This window comes from Panthera pardus, unplaced genomic scaffold, assembly GCF_024362965.1.
Source record: "Panthera pardus isolate Hobbes unplaced genomic scaffold, ASM2436296v1 HiC_scaffold_8, whole genome shotgun sequence".
NCBI classification, from domain to species: domain Eukaryota; kingdom Metazoa; phylum Chordata; class Mammalia; order Carnivora; family Felidae; genus Panthera; species Panthera pardus.
Window position 1 is genome coordinate 77,619,011 of NW_026527013.1, and position 14,049 is coordinate 77,633,059.

The 14,049-nt window shown below is 39.5% G+C and overlaps 1 long non-coding RNA gene across 5 annotated transcripts in view; it reads left to right on the plus strand.

Annotated features, from left to right (window-relative positions):
- Nucleotides 1-11,472: 11,472 nt before the first annotated feature.
- LOC109268081 (uncharacterized) overlaps nucleotides 11,473-14,049 on the plus strand; it is a 73,053-nt gene continuing 70,476 nt past the window's right edge. The window contains exon 1 of one of the 5 annotated variants that reach the window (XR_008420196.1): nucleotides 11,473-11,646. This is a non-coding gene — a long non-coding RNA (uncharacterized LOC109268081). The remainder of the gene's footprint in view (nucleotides 11,647-14,049) is intronic. The other 4 variants (XR_008420197.1, XR_002080456.2, XR_002080454.2 and 1 more) reach the window with 4 other exon arrangements.

Below are 14,049 nucleotides of genomic sequence, written 5' to 3' on the forward strand. Positions count from 1 at the left end.
CGAAAGGAAATTTAATGCAGAGAACTGGTTTCATAGATGATAGTAGAGTTAGGACGTTCTAGCAGAGGTGATGAGGCAGCTCAGAGTTTAGCACCAGCAGGAACTGCTCCCTCTCCTAGGGCTGGTGGGACAAAGAGTGCTGTTACCAGAGCCTGGGACCTGGGACCATCTTGTGGGAACTGGAATCACAATATGTCCATGAAAGAAGAATATGTCCCATGGCACCTGGGGACACAGTCAGTGTTAGATATGGTGATCTGAAGCAGAGAAAGGAGAAATACTCTGACTTCTTCCCAACTCCTGCCTTCCACATCCTGCCAGGGCTCCCTCTGATCAACTCCACTCAAGTTGCTTGGGAAATGTAGTTTCTTGTGATGTAGAGGGAAGGGAGAAGGGCAGAGAGTGGATCTAAGAGCAGACAGACAAATTACCAACAAAGGGGGCGTGGGGGGGGACAAAAGAGGGAAGCAAGGCAATTCTGATTATAGGAGATGAGGCTGAAAAGAAAGGTATGTTAGAAATAAACCATGGCAGCCTTTGGTGTGCTAAGGACTTGTGCTTTGTTTTTGGCTACAGAGAGCCATAGCATGGCTTTTTAAAAAAGAAGTTAATTTCTATGAGTTTTAAAAATTATAAAAGTAATGCACACATTATAAAAATACTTTAACAGCACAGAAACATGTAATATAGGAATAAAAAGAAAAGATTCTCTATTTCTTTCCTGGGGCATCTGGGTGGCTCTGTTGGCTGGGCAACAGAGCTGGGTGGTTCTGTTGGCTTGATTTTGGCTCAGGTCATGACCTCACAGTTGATGGGATCGAGCCCAAGTCCAGCTCTGTGCTGACAGCATGGAGCCTGCTTGGGATTCTCTCTCCCTCTCTCTGCCCACCCCCCCACTCTCTCTCACTTTCTCAAAATAAATAAATAAACATTAGAAAAGAGAAAAGAGTCTCTATTTCCTTCCTGATTGCCTCCCTTCCCATTCCATACTCCAGACATTACCAGTTTGGGGTATGGCACACACTCTTCAAGTGTATACAAACATCACCACCACCACCACTTTTACACACACACTACTACTTATAGATATATGCATAATATAACTAATTTATTATTTATATGTGTACAGTATGCCCCATTATGTATTTTAATATGTATGTATATTATGTACATGTGAACACATAAATGGGGCATATGATGTATATTTATATTGATATTAAAACACATAAATGGATTCATATTAAACAGTCTTTTCTGTCATTTTTTTTTACCACTAAAAATACATCTTGGACATTTTTCATGATAGTACATGTAATATACACATCTACCCATGGTTTTATTAATGGCTGTATAGTATTCTAGTGTACAGGATTTATTTAACCAGTACCTTATTAATAGCTGTTTAGATTTTTCCAGTATTTTGTTCTTATGAACATTACTGCAATAACATATTTATACATACTCTTGGATTTTTGTCCAAGTATCTAGAAATAGAATTTCTGAGTAAAAAGGAATGTACATTTCTAATTGAAAATATATAATCAAACTGCCTTTAAAACCACTGCACAATCTACACTCCAACTAGCAGTAAATTGAATTGTTTTCCCATATCCTCAACAGCACTGATTTTTATAAATGAAGTAGCTAATCTGATAGTTGTAAATTGATATTTAATTGTTTGAAATGTACATTTATTTAATTATAAATAAATTGAATATTTCCCTATATTTATTAACCATTTGTAGATTCTTTGTCTAGTTTTCTGTTGGAAGTGTAGCTCTTTTCTTACTGATTTTGAAGAACTCTTTGTATTTTCTGGAAATTAGTCCTTACACTTTCATTTGTGTTGTAGATATTTCTATTTGCTATTTGGCTTTTGACCCTCATAATATTTTTGCCCTAAACATTTGCTTTCAACTTCCCCCCTAAACGTTTGCTTTTAATTACAGTTAGCAATCCTGCAGAATCTTTTTTTTTATCCTAGAAAGACATCCCTTAATGTTATAAAAATACCCATATTTTTTCTACTGTTACTTTCAATTTTTAGATTTAAATCTTTGACCTACCTTGAATTTATTTTGATATAAGATGTGAGTTAGAGATTTTATTTTATTTTTCCAAATAGCTGCCTTCTTGTGCCAAAAACACTTATTAATAATTGAGTAATATATATTTTCTTTGCTAACTTGAAATGCCACATTTATCATACACTAAATCCCCATATGTATTTGGGTCAGTTTCAGGAACAATTTATATCTGCCTCTTTCTGCATGAATCCCTTATTATTGTGGCTTTATTTTTTAAATATATTTTTTTAATGTTTATTTTTGAGAGAGAGAGCATCAGCAGGGGAGGGGCAGAGAGGGAGAGGAACAGAGGCTCCGAAGTGGGCTCTGTGAGAGAGCCTGATGGGGGGCTGGAACCCATGATCCGCATGATCATGACCTGAGCTGAAGTCGGACACTTAACTGACTGGGCCATGCAGGTGCCCTTAAAGTGGCTTTATTTTTAATTTTCATATCTGGTAATGCTAGTCATCCCTCATTACTTTTATTTTTCAGCTTATTACACATATATTATTGCACACACATTCTCATGGAAGATTTTTGAGTAGAAGACAACTGTTGATGATGATGATGATGATGATGATGATGATGATGATGTGTTTATGGCATGCTTATTAAGTGCTGGATCTTATCCTAAATGCTTTATTACTGATTAATTTCTGCTATATTATAAATGCTTTTATTACCATTCCCATTATGGATATGAGAAACTGAGAAAGTAAGGTGCTTATTCTCTTATGTTCTCAACATTTCTTAGTTTACATTTTCAAGAGAAGGACTCATCAACTTTCCATACCAGGCTCCGTCAAGGGTCACCAGCCAAGCTATGGACTGGCTCATATTCAGCTATAGTCCGGTGAGGTCACAGTCTCTTAGAACAAAACAGAGCTCCCTAGGCTGGACTGTGGTGGGGCAGGCACCATGGCTGCTAGGTTTGGTACATCCTCCAAATGATATCATGTGTACAGTGCTTTCTCTGTTTCCTTTGATGTTTGATCCTGGACCATAAACCCATGTCTTCTTTGGGGTTCTGAATATGAGCAAATGAACTTGAACAAAACTTCTTGGGGGCAGAATCAACCCGCCGTAAAAGACACATGGATTCATATGGGATCAGGGATTTTTGCCATACCAGGGCACCTAAAAAATATTTAAGAGGTTCACTAGATTTGCTTGGCTCACCAGCAAGCTTATCTGGTTGGCCTAATCAAAGACTAAACTTTCCGGTTTAATAGTGGGTATGATACTAGGGTTAAGTAGTTGAAGCATTAGAGGAAGAAGAGAAAAATATAATGGATATGACATATGCTGAAAATAGATGGCATTCACACCCAGAGGACTGAGTTCTTAAAATGATCTTTTCTCCCCTCCCCCACTTAACCATCTCCTAAAAGGAAATGTTTTTCTGTAACTCTCATTGTTTGTTTTAAGAGAACACTCCATTAATTCTGTGGTGTAGAAAGGGAGTTGGAGTTTTGCATTTGTCTCTGAATGTCTCAAATATTTATGCATAACGTCAGTGAATTTTAAGGTGTTAGTGTTACTTGTATTTTTATGAAAGCTGTCTGCAGGGAAATTCAACTGTTGGGGGAATCTAGAAACACCTGGGTCTTTTAAAATCATAAAGAATTAAATAGTTTTCCATCAGGTTCTCTGGCTTACTTTTGAAAGCTTCCTTTGCTTTTCCAGCTTATCATTGTTCTTTCTGTTATAGGATGTAAATCTCCCACTGAAAAGAGATCTAAATGCTAGAGCATTAGAAGACTTGAGTGTTGTTTTTAACAGGAAATCACACTGGATGAAATGATATAGAACTGTGAGCAGAAGACCTCATATTTGTTTGTTTATGTATTGATGTATTTATTTATTTTTATAAAGATTTTATTTTTAAGTCATCTCTACATGATGGGGCTGGAACTCATGACCCTGAGATCAAGAGTCCACGCTTCACCAACTGAGTCAGCCAGGTGCCCCTAGAAGACCTCATATTTAGATGATTGTTTATTATTTGCATTTTATTCATATTCTTAGGAGTCCTTGAGAATTAAAGACAGAAGGAAAGCTTTGGAAATCACCAGCTAAATACCAATGCAGATGGATGACACTTGTCCTGCTCTGTCTTGTGTCAAAGTTATTTGTGCCCCTTTTCACCTCATTAGACTCTAAGGTCCTTGAGAGTTGTGTCTAAGTTATATTCTTAACCCCCATGGTGCTTCATATAGTATTTAATAATCATTGTGCCAAAACAAACTTTCATTTGACAAAATTTTCAATAGATAAAAATTTCCCTATCTTGGAAAAATTAGGATCTTATCAACAAAAAACTCTGAAATAAGCACATAGTAAGCACAACATAATCTGGGAAAAAGGCTATCTTAGTGTGACAATCTCTTATTGCATTAAAATAATATATATTAAAGTAATACATAATTATTTCATTATTGAACTTTCTTTAAAAAAATTTTTTTAACATTTATTTATTTTTGAAAGACAGAGAAAGAGCACAAGCAGGGGAGGGGCAGAGAGAGAGAGGGAGACACAGAATCTGAAGCAGGCTCCAGGGTCCCAGCTGTCAGCACAGAGCCCTACATGGAACTGGAACTCGCAAACTGTGAGGTCATGACCTGAGCTGAAGTCGGATGCTCAACCAACTGAGCCACCCAGGCACCCCTCATTATTGAACTTTCAAGATGAAAGATAGCCCAGCCAGAACTCTCTAGGGCAGCTTTGAAGACAATCTAATAGTAATATGTTGGGGTTTTGTTGTTGTTGTTGTTGGTGGTGGTGGTGTTGTTTTGAGAGGAAGAGCATGAGCACATGAGCAGGGCAGAGGGAGAGAGAGAATTCTAAGCAGACTCCACGCTCAACACAGAACCTGACACTAGACTCGATCTCACGACCATGAGATTATGACCTGAGCTGAAATCAAGAGTTGGATGATCAACCGACTGTGCCACCGAGGCACAACCCCCACCTTTGTCCCAGCCTGGTCTAAATATGTTGGGTAGAAGAGAGAAAAACTGGCAGAGCTCCAAATTAAAAGCCTCATTACTTCTTACCTGTCCCACTTTGCTTCCTCCTTTCCGCCTTCTTGGAGAGCTCTTTGTAATTGTCTTTGTAGCTCTTTTTCTCACAGTCTTCAGCCACTGTGTTTCAGATTTTCATAAGGTTGTGGTGTGTTTAAAAATCTGCTGATACTGAAGTACATAAGGCATCAGGCAAAGAGTATTTAAGAACTTTAAATTAAGGTGTTTAAAAGCACCCTCGGAAAAAACAAAAGGACCTTTGGTTTGGCAAAACTGTAAAAGAGTAATCAATATCTTACCACTGTTTTTTAAATGATGCTATTGTTATTGGGTTATACTTTTCCTTTTATATTTAAGCTCATTTATCACACACTATCCTATGAAATTGATAGGATCAGATTATCTCATTTTAGAAATAACAACAGGGAGAAATGAAAGCAGGGAGAAAGTAACTCATTTATACAGCACCACTCTTGTCCTAAACTAAGATGTGAGACTTCCACTCAGCCTTTGCAGTAAGGAACCAAGCCTGATATGGGACCAGTAAAGCAGAGGCATAGTATATTAGCACCAGGGTTTTGGTTCTAGAATAGAAAGAAACACCCAGAAAAATAGGAAACACAGTAATTATTATATTAACCTTTTTTCCTCAAGGGATATTAATCTTGGCCTACAATCTAACATGGGGTTGGTCTTAGAAAAGACTGTTGATTCCTAGAGTTGATGTTGCAACTGGAAAGGTTTATTGAAGTGCCTGATGGATGCTCCTTTACGTGAGGGCTTAAAAACAACAGATTTTCATCAAGTGTTATTACACAGAGGTTGTACCTAAAAGCAAGGTAGGTAAGTTGCCTTAATAAATTCTTGTTGACTCTTCTGATCTTCTGATAAGAGCACCAAGGTTTCCTGGTATTGTCTCTGGTTTACTTTTCTTTTTTTTTTCTGACTTTTTTTTAATATAAACATTTTATTGAGATATAATTCACATACCATACAATTCACCCATTAAAGTGTACAATTTAGTATATTCACAGAGTTGTGTAACCATTATCACAAGCAATCTTAGGACATTTTCATCACCTCAGAAAGAAACCCCATGACCATTAACAGTTAACCTCCCCCCTAGTTCCCTCCCCCCTGCCCCCCCCCCCCACTATTAGCCTCCAGCCCAACCCCCAGGGTTTCTAACCATTAATCTTCTTTCTGTCTCTTTAGATTTACCAAATCTGGATATTTAATATAAATGGTCTTTTGTAACTGGCTTCTTTGACATAAACTTAGCATAGTGTTTGCAATGTTCATCCATGTTGTAGCATATATCAGTACTTCGTTGTTTTTTGTTGCTGAATAATATTCCATTGTACATTTTAATTCATTCATTCATCAATTGGTGAGTCGTGGGTTGTTGCTAATTTTTGCTTATTATGAATAATGCTACTATGAACATTTGGCACTAGTTTTTATATGGATATAGGTTTTCATTTCTCTTGGTATATACCTGAGTGGAATTGCTGGGTCAAATGGTAACTTGATGTTCAGTCTTTGGAGGAACCGCCAGACTTTTCCAAAGCAGCTGAGCCATTTTCCATTCCCACCAGCAGTGTATGAGGGTTACAATTTCTCCACATCCTCACCAGCCTCATTATTCTCTTTTTGATTATTGCCATCCTACTGGGTGGGAAGTGGTCTTTCATTGTGGGTTTGATTTACATTTCCTGATGGCTAATGTTATTAAGCATCTTTTTGTGTGCTTATTGACTGTTTAAAATTTTCCCTGGAGAAATGTCTATTCAGATCCTTTGTCCATTCACAGACTGGATTCTCAATGCTAGTCCGTTGATCTATATGTCTGTCCTTATGCCAGTAACACATGGTCTTCATTAACTGTACATTTGTGGTAAGTTTAGAAATCAGGAAATCCTCCAACCATGTTCTTCCTTTTTGAAATTGTTTCAGTTATTCTGGGTCCTTTGCATGTCCATATTAGGATCAGCCTGTCAATTTCTACAACAAAGCCAGCTGGGATTTTGATGAAGATTGTGTTGATTCTGTGATCAGTTTGGGGAGTATCACCATGTTAACAATACTGTCTTCTGATCCATGTATATGGATGCGTCTATGTTTATCTAGATCTCCTTTAATTTCTTTCAACAATGTTTTGTAGTTTTCAGAGTATAAGTTTGCCCTTCTTAGTTAAATTTATTCCTAAGTATTTTATTCTTTTGTGTGTTATTGTAAATGGAATTTTTTCTTTATTTCATTTTCAGACTGTTCCTTGCAAGTGTATAGAAATACAACTGGATTTTGTACATTTGATTCACTTTTTTTTAAATTTTTTTTTTTTAACGTTTATTTATTTTTGAGACAGAGAGAGACAAAGCATGAATGGGGGAGGGTCAGAGAGAGGGAGACACAGAATCTGAAACAGGCTCCAGGCTCTGAGCTGTCAGCACAGACCCCGACGCGGGGCTCGAACTCACGGACCGCGAGATCATGACCTGAGCCGAAGTCGGCCGCCCAACCGCCTGAGCCACCCAGGCGCCCCTGATTCACTTTTGATCTAAAGTAACACTTATACTGGCAACAGAAAACAGCTATAAAAAATACTGTTTGTTCTAAATAGATTGTCCTAATGAAATAACACATTATAGCCCAAGAAGTGTCTCTGTTTCATCCTGAGGACTGAAATATCTCATCAAAAAGCAGTTGCATTGGGGCGCCTGGGTGGCTCAGTCGGTTAAGCGTCCGACTTCAGCTCAGGTCACGATCTCGCGGTCCGCGAGTTCGAGCCCCGCATCGGGCTCTGGGCTGACGGCTCAGAGCCTAGAGCCTGCTTTGGGTTCTGTGTCTCCCTCTCTCTCTGCCCCTCCCCCGTTCATGCTCTGTCTCTTTCTGTCTCAAAAATAAATAAACGTTAAAAAAAAAAATTAAAAAAAAAAAGTTGCATAATGCAAAGGCATTTAAGCATATCCTATCTATCCCATAGATGGCTTTTGGTGCTTAAGTATACCTCCCGGAACAGGTATTGTCTATACCAATAGCATTGTCTATTTCTATATGTACTTAATTTTCTCTGGCAACAGCTAATAATTAACTAAGTACCAGCACCCTAATTCTCTTCCTTCTAGTTTTGACTCAGATGTCAGTTTCTTAGGAGGTCTTTCCTGACCCATCTATGTGTGGTTGTCCTCCTGCAAATACTGTTAACACATCACCTAGTTTATTTTCTTAATTACACTTATTACAGTCTGTAATTATCTCATTTGTTTATTGTCTGCCCTCACTATGCAGTGTAAGTCCATGAGAAAAGGGATTTTCCCTGTATTTCCTCATGAAAGAATTTTTTTAATTATTTATTTTAGAGAGAGAGAGGGAGGGAGAAAGAGAGAGAGAGAGAGCAAGGGAGGGGCAGAGAGAGAGGGAGACCCAGAATCTGAAGCAGGCTCCAGGCTCTGAGCTGCCAGCACAGAGCCTGATGGAGGGCTCAAACCCATGAACCGGGAGATCATGACCTGAGCTGAAGTCGGACGCTTAATCAACTGAGCCACCCAGGTGCCCCATCACTAAAGAATTTCTAATGACTAACACACACTAATTTTTGGTGCACATGGGAATAAACATATTTCTAACTACAAAAGCATAGCACAGATAACCACTAAACATGCAAAGCAATAAACAAGTGGCACTGACATTGCACTTGTGTATGCTTTTGATGTACACCCAGAAGAACTGTAGAGATTTGAATAAGATGGGTCAGAAGACTCATTAGCTAAGTGCCTCAAGTCCTCACATGAGCCTCAAAGCTGGGTTCAAAGTTGGCCTTTCTACAAAAAATGATCAGTTAGTACCTACCATGGACCTTCAGAGTTGCCCTTCAATAGTTGGGCTCTTGGATGTTAGATCTGCAAGTGTCCATGGCATATTTTATGGCTGTCTCAGGAAAGTTCGTGGGAGGATTTTCTTTTAACCTGAGTACATTTAGATTCTAGTAATTCTAGTTGTCCCAATATAATTCATGTGATTATTTAGTCCAATTAGTTAGGCATCCTGAAATCTTTAATTCTATTCTGCAGTTTCTATATCCAGATTTGCGTAACTTCAAAATATTCTCAAGTCAATTGATGTACTTGGTGAAGACAAAGTATTATAAGCATTCAGAATATGCCCTACATATTTGATAAATATAAGATAAATATAACATTTTTAGAGAGTTCCAGGAAACTTGAGGAAAAGGAAATGCTGTGTTAGTTACCAATCAACAGTGTATTTCACTTGTTATTTGCAGAAATAGAGGGTTGAATTTAAATGGCAGGCCCACTAACAAAATGATAAGCCTTTATTGAGTTTTGCAGGTGAGTTGATGGTAGTTCTTGTTCACACAAAGCCTATGTCAGTTTGGATTTCTAGCTCCTTTTTCCTTCTAAGAAGAGCAAAGGCCAGGAAGGATAAGAATCATTCATCAGTGATCAACATTTGAAGAACTTGAGCTCTTGTGGTATAAAACATTTAGAAGGCCAGGCAATTCAAGAAAGTTTCTCACATCTAATATTTTATTCAGATTAATTAGGGAACATGATATTGCCCTAAATGTGAGCCAGAAGAAAATACAGGTGGGAGACTTAATTACCCTTTCTCTGAAGGAATAGTGTGTTATTAATTCTGAATTCCAAAGATTTCACAAGGTGTCTGGCACATAAATGATAGTCATATTGAAAGAGAAAGTACATTATCTTGAAAGTAGATTGGGTACTTCTGGCCGTGACCTCACGGCATCTTAAGTGCTGAGGATGACTTCAAGTGGAAATGGGGGCGCTGTTTTGGAGGCCTTGCCAGGGAGTCCAGAGTAGGTGCTGTTCTAGCTAATATTTTTTCCTCTTGCCTATACAAGACTGGTCAATGTTCTAATTGCACTGCCTGTCCTGATCTATTAAATAGAATCATGCAGTCTCTTCCATATCTTAGAATGATATCCCTTTCCTGGTGTGATTTGTTTGATTTTCATCTGCTCTATTGATGTTGGACATGGGGGAGGATCTTGAAACCCAGATATTGAACTGATGCCTTAAAATGTTAAGAGTTCCCAAGGAAGAAATAAAGTAGACCTCCCAAGATAAGCATCCCTAAATTAGAGACAAAAGTCAAAGAGGCAGGCTGATTTCTTTCTGATAACAGCCCTGGTTGTTATGGAGATGGGAGGGGGAGGAAACAGGAGGATGGTGAAATGTTGCAGTGGAAGAAAGGGTTACTTATATAAGCTGGTGGCTTATAATATATCCCTTTAAGCTAGGCAGGAATCATGCTCAACCTAGCTCCCATGGCTCTTTGGGAATCGAGGTATTAGTAATTTCCTAAAATTCTTCAAGCCTGATTGTTCTTTTTTTGGTAACCTTACCCCAAAACTCTAAAAGGTCACAGCTATTGATAAAGGCCCTGGGACTGATACATCACCCATTCTGATACACACTATGGGACTTTCTCCATTTCCCTTTGATAAGCTAATGCTTGCAAATGCTTTTAAAATATGCCAAAAGCCACCTGGGCATATTTTTCTAATAGAACCAGGTAGTAAAGAGAGACTTGATACTAAATAACTGTAAGCAAAATAAGCCCAACCATTGCTCATAGAGCTGAAGAGCCCTCACCTTGACCTTTTAATGAATAGCAGGGGGCAGCTGGCAGGAAAGAATCCCCAGGCAGCAGCACCTGCTTCTTGAGAAGGTGCATGTGCAAGGTTCTTTAGAAAAAGGTTTCCAGGGAAACCATATAACTTCTATTCTGTTTTCTTAAATGTATTAAGCACTAAACGTGCCTGCGAATGCTTGGAGTTCTCATTTGAAGTCAGGAGCTGCTGAAGAAGAGTGTTTTCATGAAACACACCTACATAGCCAGAAATCATTTTTATGCTTCTTTCACTAAATGTCAGCTGCATACTCAGCTGGGGAGAATTAAGTGACCTGGGTTCATCTGTGGGGTGAAAGATAGGGAAGATTAACTCCAGTTGCTTGAATTGCTTTTCTTCCCTGTTATTATGATGGTTACTAATAAATGATAGTAATGTTCAGATTCAGCAGCTGTGTCTTACCAGTTACATCTTATGTACATTAGACTATGTAGAAAATGTTAATACCATAGAATGTCTTTCTGTATATTGTTTAATATGTAAAGAAATATTCAAGTAAGAAAAATCACAGAAAACTTGGCCGAAGTGTTTCTACACCTACATATTGCCTTTCATGGCCAAAGACCTTCAGACATTTGTGTGTTACCCTGCCCCTGTTTCCAGCGTGGTGGGGGGGGGGGTGGGTCCTGGCAGCCATGTTTTCACCAAGTGGCCCCGCCTCCCTGATCACAACTGATTGGCCTAGAGGTGGACAAGCTGAGCCAATCATAACCTTCAGTGTGGTTTAATTGGAACATGAAGATGCTGGAGGTTTAAATTAGATGTTCCTACGAGAGGGGGGATGAGACGTGGCCATTTAGCGACCTGCTCCACCCCGGCGAGGAGAGGGGGGTACGCAGGGAGAGAGAGACAGTCAAGCACACAGAGGAGAAAGGTAAGGCAGAGGGAGGGAGGGAAGGAGAGAGATTGGAAAGACTTTTGATGTTTTTCAGTTCCTGTTTCTTTGGGAAGCTTGGATGTACTTCTTGATCCAAGGTTTTTTGAGACAGATTTATATCCTTAAAATAAACCCCACCTCGTTCCTAAGTTAGAGTGGTTTTCTGTTACTTCCAATTAAAAGGCCTGTCATAGAACACCCAGCTTTGCTAGAATCAGCATTTACCACATTTCTTTCCATGGTCTGGGGGTGCGGGTTTTTGGTCTTGTCATTTCTGACTGCCTGGGTGCTGTGGTAGATGTCCTTTTGGCAGTATCACAAGGATACTGACCTCCCACACTGGCCATTTAAGAGGTGGGTGTGTGGCTTTAGTCACACTCTTCACACTGGGTGTGGTTGGGTGATCTGCACAGAAATGCTGCTTCACACTCATGTGATGGGTTCTGGTGGGAGTGTCAGGGAGGCTTTTTATAGAACTGACACCGAGCAGGCTGACCAGACAGGGACTAGAATTGAGGAGATTCAGGATTGTCCCTGGGAGGGAGAGCTCGGGGCAGAGAGGGACTTTTTGGTACAAAAACACCAAATAGTAGATATGGAAGGAACCCTATGCAGAGTCCAGCTCTATCTCTTTGTCTAGATGAGAATCTTGTTGCCCAGGGAGGCTGATTGATTTGCCCTGGAGTGGAGCCTGGACTCCCCACCTCCAGCACAGTGTTCTTTCCCCATCCCCATTCTGCCACTAGCACTTTCTTAATGAAAAGAGTATTTAGATTCCTGTGTAAAGGAGGAAAAAAATTCTCTGTCCTCTGAGTGTCTCCAGCTGGGCCTGGAATTAAAATGATATAAGCAGATTAACAGGTGAAATGCATACACATTTTATTAAATTTTTTCATGTACATGGAGGGCTTCACAAGAGAATGAGGACCCAAAGAAGTGACCAGAACAGAAAGCTTTTATACCTTTTAGATAAGGAGATGAGGGGCACCGGGGTGGCTCAGTCAGTTAAGCATCTGACTCTTGATTTCGGCTCAGGTCGTGATCTCATGGTTTGTGAGTTCGAGCCCCACATTGGGCTCTTCTCTGATGGCGCAGAGCCTGCTTGCAATTCTCTCTCTCCCCCTCTATCTCTGCCCCTCCCTTCCTCATGTTCTACTCTCTCTCTCTTAAAATAAATAAAACATTAAAAAAAATTTTTTTAAGGGAAATGATGATACATTTGAGAACAAATGACAAGGCAAAGGGGTTTGGGTTGGGGGCAGTAAATTGTAGGGCAGTTCCTAAGAGATATATCGGTGAGGGAAGCTAGTGGAAGATGAGTTATTTTAGTATATTTGTAGAGGTCCATTTCGGTGATGATTCCAAGTCTCTGGTGATAAGGATGTGCTTCTCTTCCTGATATAAAGAGGGCACCTCTCTCATGGAAGCTTGTGTAGAAAAGGGGAGGCCAGAGCATTCATGCATCTGCTGTTAAGTGCTTTCAGTTCCAAATAAACAATATGCCAAAGTGGTATCTTTGGGGTGGCATGTTCTGAACTCCTTCCCTGGGCTCTTCTCTTATGCATTGTATTTGGAATATACATAAGAAAGTACTAATATGACATATATGGCTAAGGATTTTTATGGCCCTTGTAATGAAATTAGATATTTATTTTATTTTTAAGGCAAATTGAAGAAAAATATGAGTCCCTAGGTAATGAGAATGAGTTTTTTTTTTCCCAGTAGATTTGTATGTATGCCGTTTGTCTAACTTCAACCCAAGCTGTCTTAGCCTGTGTTTGTGCTCACAGCACATAAGCCATGTAACATGCCAGGGTCACCTGAACTTATTTCACATGGGTAGAAACATGATGAAATCTAAGTTTTGTCTTTGTGTCACAGGACCCCATTGATGACACCTAAGATTTCCACACTTCTTAAAACTTTTCTCCCTTGACCCTTAAATATTCCTTGTGAGGTTATGAACAACTGCCGTGTTCATGTCATGCCTGTGATGTCTGTCCTGGTTCACACCATTTGATCTCTTGACTAGCCTACTGCAGGGCCTTTCTGGCTTCTGGGGGAACACCTCTACTTCATTGGCCCCCAAAGACTGTCTCTAGAATTCTTTTTTTTATTTTGCACAGTTTTTTTCCCCAGATTTGCACCCATTTCTGTTTCTTTTGAAAACAGCACTTGGATTTTCTGTTGAGGACTCACTCCCCCTTCAGTGAATAGAGTTTGGGTTGGGCTGATGCATGGGCACTACATTGCCCTGGCCCTGGCATTTATGATGGTAATGGGTGATCTAGATTATCCAGTAAGTTTCAGCCACCAGACTCTTGAAGAGAAACCCTCTTGTCTCACAGAAGGCCCTAAGCCGCTGGGATGTAAATCATAAGCTGTTGATGACTAACTTTG